General features: G+C 47.9%; 2 pseudogenes; one reads left to right on the forward strand and one right to left on the reverse strand.

Annotated features, from left to right (window-relative positions):
* The first annotated feature begins 478 nt into the window (after positions 1 to 478).
* Positions 479 to 6,112, forward strand: LOC121593500 (annotated as a pseudogene).
* Positions 6,113 to 7,174: 1,062 nt separating this feature from the next.
* On the reverse strand, positions 7,175 to 8,137 carry LOC121593172 (annotated as a pseudogene).
* Positions 8,138 to 8,170: the final 33 nt, after the last annotated feature.

The following is an 8,170-nucleotide window of genomic DNA, read 5'->3' on the forward strand; positions in this document are numbered from 1 at the left end:
AGCTGCCAAGCGCACTCAGTGTGTTGCATTCTGACTCTACCCTTCGTCGCGGACGCGTACGCTTCTCGGTACATCTGTTCTGGGATCTCGTGGCTGGTGTTGTTGCTCTAGCTCGACGCACTGCCCGTCCACACTGTGTTGTGCGTTTGCAAAGAGAGAGAGAGGAAAAAACGACAAAACATAAACAAACGCAACACCGCGAAACGTTGTGTACCGGAACGAGTAGAAAGTGTGGTTTCCATTACATGTGTTTATGTTATAGGTGTAACCCGTCCTCGACCATTTGCATTGAAAAACATGCCGAAAATGAACTGAAAACAGTGGCAGAACAGTGCGTGTGTGTGTTATGTGTGCGTATGCGCCTATCGGTACTGTTAGAATAGAGTGAAATCCTTCGTTTCGAGAGTCCCCTTCCCACCAGGAGCTACCGTTTGCCAACCAATATTTGGCCCAATATCTACCCCAATTTCGGGAAGGGTAGAACACGCCACGAGGGAACGACGGCGCCCCGCCCCGTTGGCTCATGATTATATTTCACTGTCGTACGCAGTTTTAGCTTCGGTTCTTTCGCCTGTTACGTTCGTGCTGAAGACGCAGCAAGAAGGCATCCAAAATGGTCGAGATTAACAAGAAACTGTTGCCCATGAAGGCACACTACTTCCTCTTCAATGCAGGTAAGCTTTCTTCTTCCCGTTTTGTTTTATCCCCCCCCCCCTCCCAACAGTCCAAAAGAACGCTGCGACCATGCAGCATCTTCCAGGTGTGTGCGCACGCGGGACGGCACAAAAAATGATTTACGACGACTACCCCGGTAAACCGGTTTGTCCGCGAAGCAACGGAAGCCCTCGGAAGAATTTCGGTATTACACCACTTTTACACGGGCTATTTTCGTTGGCCGTTGCAGCCGTACTTCACATTTTGTAACCATTAGCTGCCGATGGGACAAAGAATGCGTTTAAAATAGATATACTTGCAGCATAGTTATGTAAGCGGTACTTCTTACATAGCAGTTTGTCCAAATCGCTCTACTATTACACATAGTAAAATCGGGCGTTTCACCAGCCCTCACCAATGGGCCCAAACGCAGGGCTACACACACTATCACACTCATACACCCCATGACACGTGCTGGTCGTACATTGATACCGGCACCGGTAGCGTTACATACATTCTTATGCTCTCTTATGCTGATGTGCGTCTTTCAGGAACGGCTCCAGTAGTGCCTTTTATGCCGACGCTCGTGCGGCAGCTCGGCTTCTCTACGGTGATCGTCGGAACGATCTACACGGTCCTGCCGATCGTGGGCATGCTGGTGAAACCCCTGTTCGGCATCATTGCCGATCGGTTTCAGCGCCAGAAGCTGCTGTTTCTGATCTTTCAGGTAGGTGTTGCTGCCAGTGCTGCAAAATGTCGCTGTCAATGTCATAAAAAAATCTGACCGAAACAAAAACCATGCCAGCGTCACGTACTCAATTGTGATGATCAGAGGTGATACGCAGAACGATTGGTGCTACCAATACATGCTTCATGACATTTTTGTGACCATCGCTTAGTTAGTCACTATGTCATGACTTTTTTTTACTGTGATCAGCACTGCAAAATGTCACTGACATAGTCATGACAAATTCCTGCCGAAACAAATTCATGTAAGCGTCACGAGCTCTACTGTGATGATCAGAGGTGAGCCTCAAACAGTTGGTGCGACCAAACTTAGTGACATTTTGTTCGACGATCTTTTGGTCAGTCACTTGGTCGCGACATTTTGTGTCGGTGATCATCACGATGGTCTTGGGAGATATACGGTGCTTGCGAGTGGTTCCAAAAATATAATAAGGATATATTCTCGCTCTGTTTGACCCAACAGGAAATCAAAGCAGACAGAGCGTGAAAGCATGCTCATTTTGTTGCTTGGGACCACACGCCAAGTATATCGCCTTCGGCATGTCATGACACACTTTCATTGAGTATCAGCAATGAGCATCAAGCAACCACGAATATGTTCATTGTTTTCGTTGGTGAACATCTCGTGATGCTCATGACATTTTGCAGCACTGGTTGCTGCTACTGCTGTTATCCCAATGTTTCGCCAATCTCTTTTCCTCCTATTTTACGCACTTTTTTTCTCTCTCTATTGTTGTAGATCCTTACAGCCGTTCCGTTCTTTCTGATCATGTTCATCCCGGCGATCCCACAGGACTCGACCGTCACATTCCACTGCCACAATGGGGCGGCCGACCTGAAGTACTGCCCGGACAATGGGACCAGCATTGACGCGTGCCTGGTGGAAAGCATCACCACGAACGAGAGCAACGGCACGCTGCTGTGCGATATGGAGTGCCGCACCGAACCGTGGATGTGGGACACGGTGTGCAAGTACTGGAACGTGTCGGCGTACTGCGACGAGAAGAACATACCGGCCGATCGCATCCTCCGACTGACGGGCGTCGTGCCCAACAACCACATCAATCTGGTCGACGAGTGTCTGTACTTTATGCTGCGCGAGGGCCAGATGGACGGCGACCGGGTACCGCTGTACTGTCCCGCGAACGCGACCGACTTCCGGACGAGCTGCCAGGTGCAGTGCAACAACGAGCAGGTGATGGGTGCAATCTCACACTCGAAAATTGCCGACGGCGACGTGACGGGGCTGTATCAGTTCTGGTTGCTGTTCCTGTTCCTGATCGTCAGCTGGGCCGGTATGGCGGTGTGGTTAGCGTCGGCGATGCGATCTGCTTTGAGATGCTGGGCGACAAGCCGCACCTGTACGGCAACCAGCGGCTGTGGGGTTCGATCGGCTGGGGCACGGTGTCTCTGTTTGCCGGCTTCCTGGTCGACACGCTGTCCGAGGGCAAGCTGACGAAGGACTACACGATCGTGTTTTACATGACGATCGTGCTGATTGGGTTCGATATGCTTTGCTCCTCCAAATTGCAGGTAGTAAACGAACCGTACAGCGGATGATGCCACGACTAATCTCTGTTTTTGGCATTTTTTAGCACACCCAGACACGCCTGTCCACCAACATTCTGAAAGATGTTGGCAAAATATTTGTCAACTTCCGGATTTGTGTCTTTTTCTGCTGGTGTGTGCTGATCGGCTTCGGAACGGCACTGATTTGGAACTTTTTGTTCTGGCATTTGGAGGATCTGGCCAGCGCCCAGGAAGGGTAAGCGTGTTGCTGTTGTGTTTCTCTTCGACGGAGCACAATAAACGGTTCTTTCTTTCTCTTCTTCGCTAGATGTGGCCATTCGACTTGGATTAAAACGCTGGAAGGCATCATCATGTCGATCCAAACGTTCGGCGGTGAGCTGCCATTCTTTTTCCTGTCCGGTTGGATACTGAAAAAGATTGGCCACATCCACGCGATGAGCCTGGTGCTGCTTGGGTTCGGCGTACGCTTCCTGCTGTACTCGCTGCTGACCGATCCGTGGTGGGTCATACCGATCGAGTTCATGAACGGCATCACGTTCGGTCTGTTCTACGCAACGATGGCATCCTACGCCAGCATCGTTGCACCGCCCGGCACAGAAGCAACCATGCAGGTAAGGGCAATACAACGCAACTATGTCTACAAGGAGCGCCATTCTTCTATAATTAATCGTTGAATTTCTTCTCCCTCCAGGGACTCGTGGGAGCAGTGTTCGAAGGTGTCGGTGTCTCCCTCGGCAGCTTGCTGGCCGGCAATCTGTTCCATCGTATCGGTGGCAGTGCAACGTTCCGCGCGTTTGGCACGGCGGCGCTCATACTCTTCGTGCTGCACGTCGTCGTGCAGAAGCTGACCGACCGCTTCAGCAGCCAGGGTAAGCAAAAGCAACAGAAAATGAACGGCTTGACGGACGTTAAGCTCAAGGAAAACGGAACGCATTGCGGGTCGGGTGGCGGGCTGGGCGAGAACGGTCTCTGCAACGGGCAGCTGGGCAAAAGCGGCTCCGTCCTGTCGGAGTCCACCGTGCAGGAGGTGCTGCACGAAACCGACCATGAGCAGGACCAGCTACACGATTGCCCCCCCGCCAGCCAGGCAGAGGGGCAGAAGAATGCCTCCAACGGGAACGTGGCCGGACACGAGGGAGAAAAACAGCCGAACGGCAATACGGTTGCCGCCGCCGCTGTCCAGGCCAGCTGTACGAAGTGCCATTAAATTAGGTTGAACGGGAGAGATCGCTTCTTCCTCCTACTATGTTGTCCTTTCAACAATTCAACATGATATTACACATCCGGGCAAAATGGAAGGGGGTTTGGAAAATCAATTAGTTGTAAGCTCTACGCCCGCGTACTGATACCTTTTACATTCTCGCAATCTGCCACAACCATTGCCACGACCACACATACAACACACATACCAACGCATACATCCGTACACAAAAAAAGACCACTTCACCTCACCAAATCCTTCCCATCGAACGGATTATGGACGTACAAAGAACGGCGGTTCATTTTTTTCTTTCGGTAACTGATTGTTAGTTTGCGATAAGTTTGCATTTATGTCTTTTCTTGGTTTTTGATTTTGACGGTCCCCTATCTTTCTACCTGCTATGATGTTCATAGACTAGCATTGTGTACAAGTAATAAATACGATTATAATTCATCATTATTTGCTTCCCTGCCACGTTGAGTAGTTCATTTACCGGACCATGCGACGACACGCGTTCTCTGACAACATTACGAAATCATATAAAAGAAACAACAAAAAGGGGGTTTGTTGCCCTAAACATGGTTGCAATCAGTAACAAATGAAATAGGAAGTACAAACAACACGTTTTTCGCTACCATAGCTACCGTAGTACAAAGCGCTTCAATCAACACGTCTCTTTCGTACGCAACCACAAGCCATCTCGCCCCAGGCGCAAGGTGGGTGTCAATTACAATACGTTTCTTTTACCGTACCACTGCGTAAACCGTGTGTTTGCTCGTATATTTGTTGGTTGCTTTATTTAATTTCTATTTTCGTAGAGTTGATTTAGTGCTGATACCCTTTTTGCGAACCACACTCTAGACATGCTAGACAAACTCCCATCAGAACGTTTCGGCTCCAAGATTGTGCATGATCTGCGAACAATAATTAAAGATGCCCTGCTTCGCTACTACTCCTGCTATCCAGATGTGCGAGTGATTGCTCTTTCTTTCCCAACGTTTGGCAGCTAAATGTAGCCGCGGACAACATTGTCTCCTATCGGAACGTAGCGCGCAATAATGTAGCTTACGGTGCACTTTTATACCTATCTATAAACATCGCCATCGTACCCACTAAACGGCAAGATTGTCACTATCTTCTGTCGGCGACGCGCTTTAAAACAATTAACAAGCGTCTCGGCGTCCATTTGATATCTCCTCCAATTGCACCCAACACGGAGACGGACACGGCGAACGCTCCACGTGCTAGTGTTGCTGCCACGCTTAAACCACGTGTTTCACTCGTGATGGTCAAATTGAAACCATCAAGCACCCCTCTTTAGGTTCAGCACACAAAATGTGTCTGTGTTTGCATATTTAGTTTGCTTTTGCAATTCCTCTTTTTTATTCGTTAATCTTTGATATGCTTTTACCTAGCGTGTGGTCCTCCTTGTGTAATTTTCCTTTCTTGAGGTTGGGGTTATTTCCTGCATGAAAAGCAGCATGTTACTTAGATCTGTTGTTTGCTCTCGTCTTTTCTCTCAATACGCTTTCTTTCTTTCTTAAATAATTTCCCATCTTTTCTCTATTTGTTGCAGAAACGCGTCCCGGTTACGCACCACCAAAGGAGGCGCTGGAAAACGTAGAAGATGATGAACCGATCGTGCCCGGCGGCAGCTATCAGAAGTAATGGAATGGAAGGAACGTTCACTAGCGCCACACGCGGCGAAAGCTTATTTTATCGTGTCCTGTCGTGTCTCTGACTATTTTTTTTTAACTGACGAAATGCATTTAACTAACTTTATCCTACAAGTGAGACACATTCCAGTGCGTGTATGTGCGTGTGCTTAGAATAGATACGTGTGTGTGTGTGTGCATGTGAGTAAACGGGTATATTGGGCATTATTGCAGAGATCAGGTGTGTGTGTTTTTTACAATATTTACCAATAATAGAAGTAGAGTGAAATAAAGCTCATTACATAGTGAAGAAACGACACGAAAAGCGGGCATTACTATTTTGATTACAGGTTTTACTTTATTTGATTGTTCGCCGTACTAGCGCTCTCTGCGCTCTTAACAAGTGTACCGGTAAAATCCCAACTTTCCCACGTTTTTTTTTGGAAGATAAAATATTAGACTCGTCTATGATTTGTTTTTACCTCTTTTTGTTTTAAGTTTGGCAATATCAGTGTGGCAATCATTCAAACACGACACATTGCAACCAATCATGGACCCTTCCTTCAGGCACGGTTGACACACTCGTTTTGTTTTTGCAACAAAGTTGCTAAACGGAGACTTTTAGCGCTTCCAAACAGCTCTCACTATACGTTTCCATTCCATCCCACTTGTTCTATGGTTGCTTTGTTGTGTTAAAAGATTGCTTCGTTGAGAGGGCAGTGCATCATCATTAGTCTTGCTTGCCTCCTGCCTCTGTCTTTAGTCTTCGAACAAGGGTGGGGAGAATGGGGACAAAAGTCCCCTGATCAATGTCGTTAATTAAATGCAATTTATGTTTTTTCAAACAGTATCGGGTTGGGATTGCTGATTACCACTTCCACTATTCCTGCTGGTCTTGAGCGGGAAACGGGATTAAGATTTCCGTGGGGTTCGTTTACTGTTCGCAACCAGCGATTCTTCGTAATGCAGCTGTTGCAGCTTCGTTGCACATTGGTTCACCTTGAGTTCTTGGATTTCTAACGCTTTTGCCTATATGAAAAGAGAATGAAGGATTTTTTTTTTAAACAAAATTATGCATTTTCTACATTACACAGCATAAGTAATTATTCACCCTGAGATTCTTTGTTCGTTGATGAATTTGATGCATTTGCATTTTAATGCGCGTCACCTTATCTTTGTAGGCTTTCGTCTTGAGCACCGGAAGTGTGAACCATTTCGTAAAAGGTTAAAGGTCAATATTGGACAAGCTTTACAAACTAAACATGGTGGTTACAAAGAAAAGCCAGATTGTGCAGGGTTTTTAATTATTATTTTTTCTCAGGCAGTAGAAAATTATTCTTTAAAATTCATCAGTAAGTGTGTGAATTGAACAAAAAAATCAATGTACAGCTACAACGTTTTAAATTGTTGCATCAAACGCTCATCGTTAAGCGCCATTTGTATTTGTGTTGAGAAACTGTACAAAGATGGCCGGTATTTTGCTAATATCCGAGCTAACGTTCGTGTGCATTTTCACGTAGTTCAAAAACTGTCGCCGATGCCGGTTCAGCTGCGCCACACTCATGTTCGACGGGACTTCCGCACGCATGCCTGCCTGCGGTATCTCTACCGGGCCGTCCAGGCAATTTTCCTTGCCGCCGCTATCTGGTCGATGATCGTCTGCGTGCTTTTGTCCAGCTCGAACAGAAAATTGGTCGCACTCAGCGGCATCTGAAATGGGGAAATATTTCGAATAAAACCTCTTCTTTGTCTTGTCGTTTACCTTCCGCTTTGCTCACGTACATTTGTGTGGCCAAATTCGGAGGCAACGGGCCTGTTCGTACAGTGCGCTGTTGATGCGCGGCAGCTCCATCTCCTCCCCACCGTACACGGTAAACAGGGTCGATCCCAGCGGCTCGTGTCCTGCGGTTCCTCGTACCGCTGGCAAAGAGCATCGAACGTTTCCGCATCCAGTTCCCCGCTCGATGAATCTGTACAATCTCCTCCCTGCGAGCATTTCGCTGCTCAACCGTCATGGCACAGTGTACCGTGCACTGGGTCGTACGGGCGTTTTTGCTCATGCAGAAGATTTCGTACCGATAGCCCTTAATGTAATTCGTGCCATCCATGATGACCAGCGTCGACTTGGTGAGCACTTCACATCGCTCCGATTTCAGGCTGGCACGGATTTGCTTTTCCTTTCCCGTGTCGGTGAAGCTCTCCTTCACGCCGCACCCGGACCGAGCGATGCAGTCCGCTTCGGACACGATGTGCACCGGCCCTTTACCAAGCTCGGTAAAGTATTTTTCCAGCTCTTTGGCGCGACTCGTTTTCCCACTGCGCGCAGGCCGGTGATTACGATAAGAGGCATTTTTCTGGAGATTGAGATGAGTTTTACCCTGCC

The sequence above is a fragment of the Anopheles merus genome, chromosome 2L, assembly GCF_017562075.2.
Source record: "Anopheles merus strain MAF chromosome 2L, AmerM5.1, whole genome shotgun sequence".
Classification (NCBI taxonomy): Eukaryota; Metazoa; Arthropoda; class Insecta; order Diptera; family Culicidae; genus Anopheles; species Anopheles merus.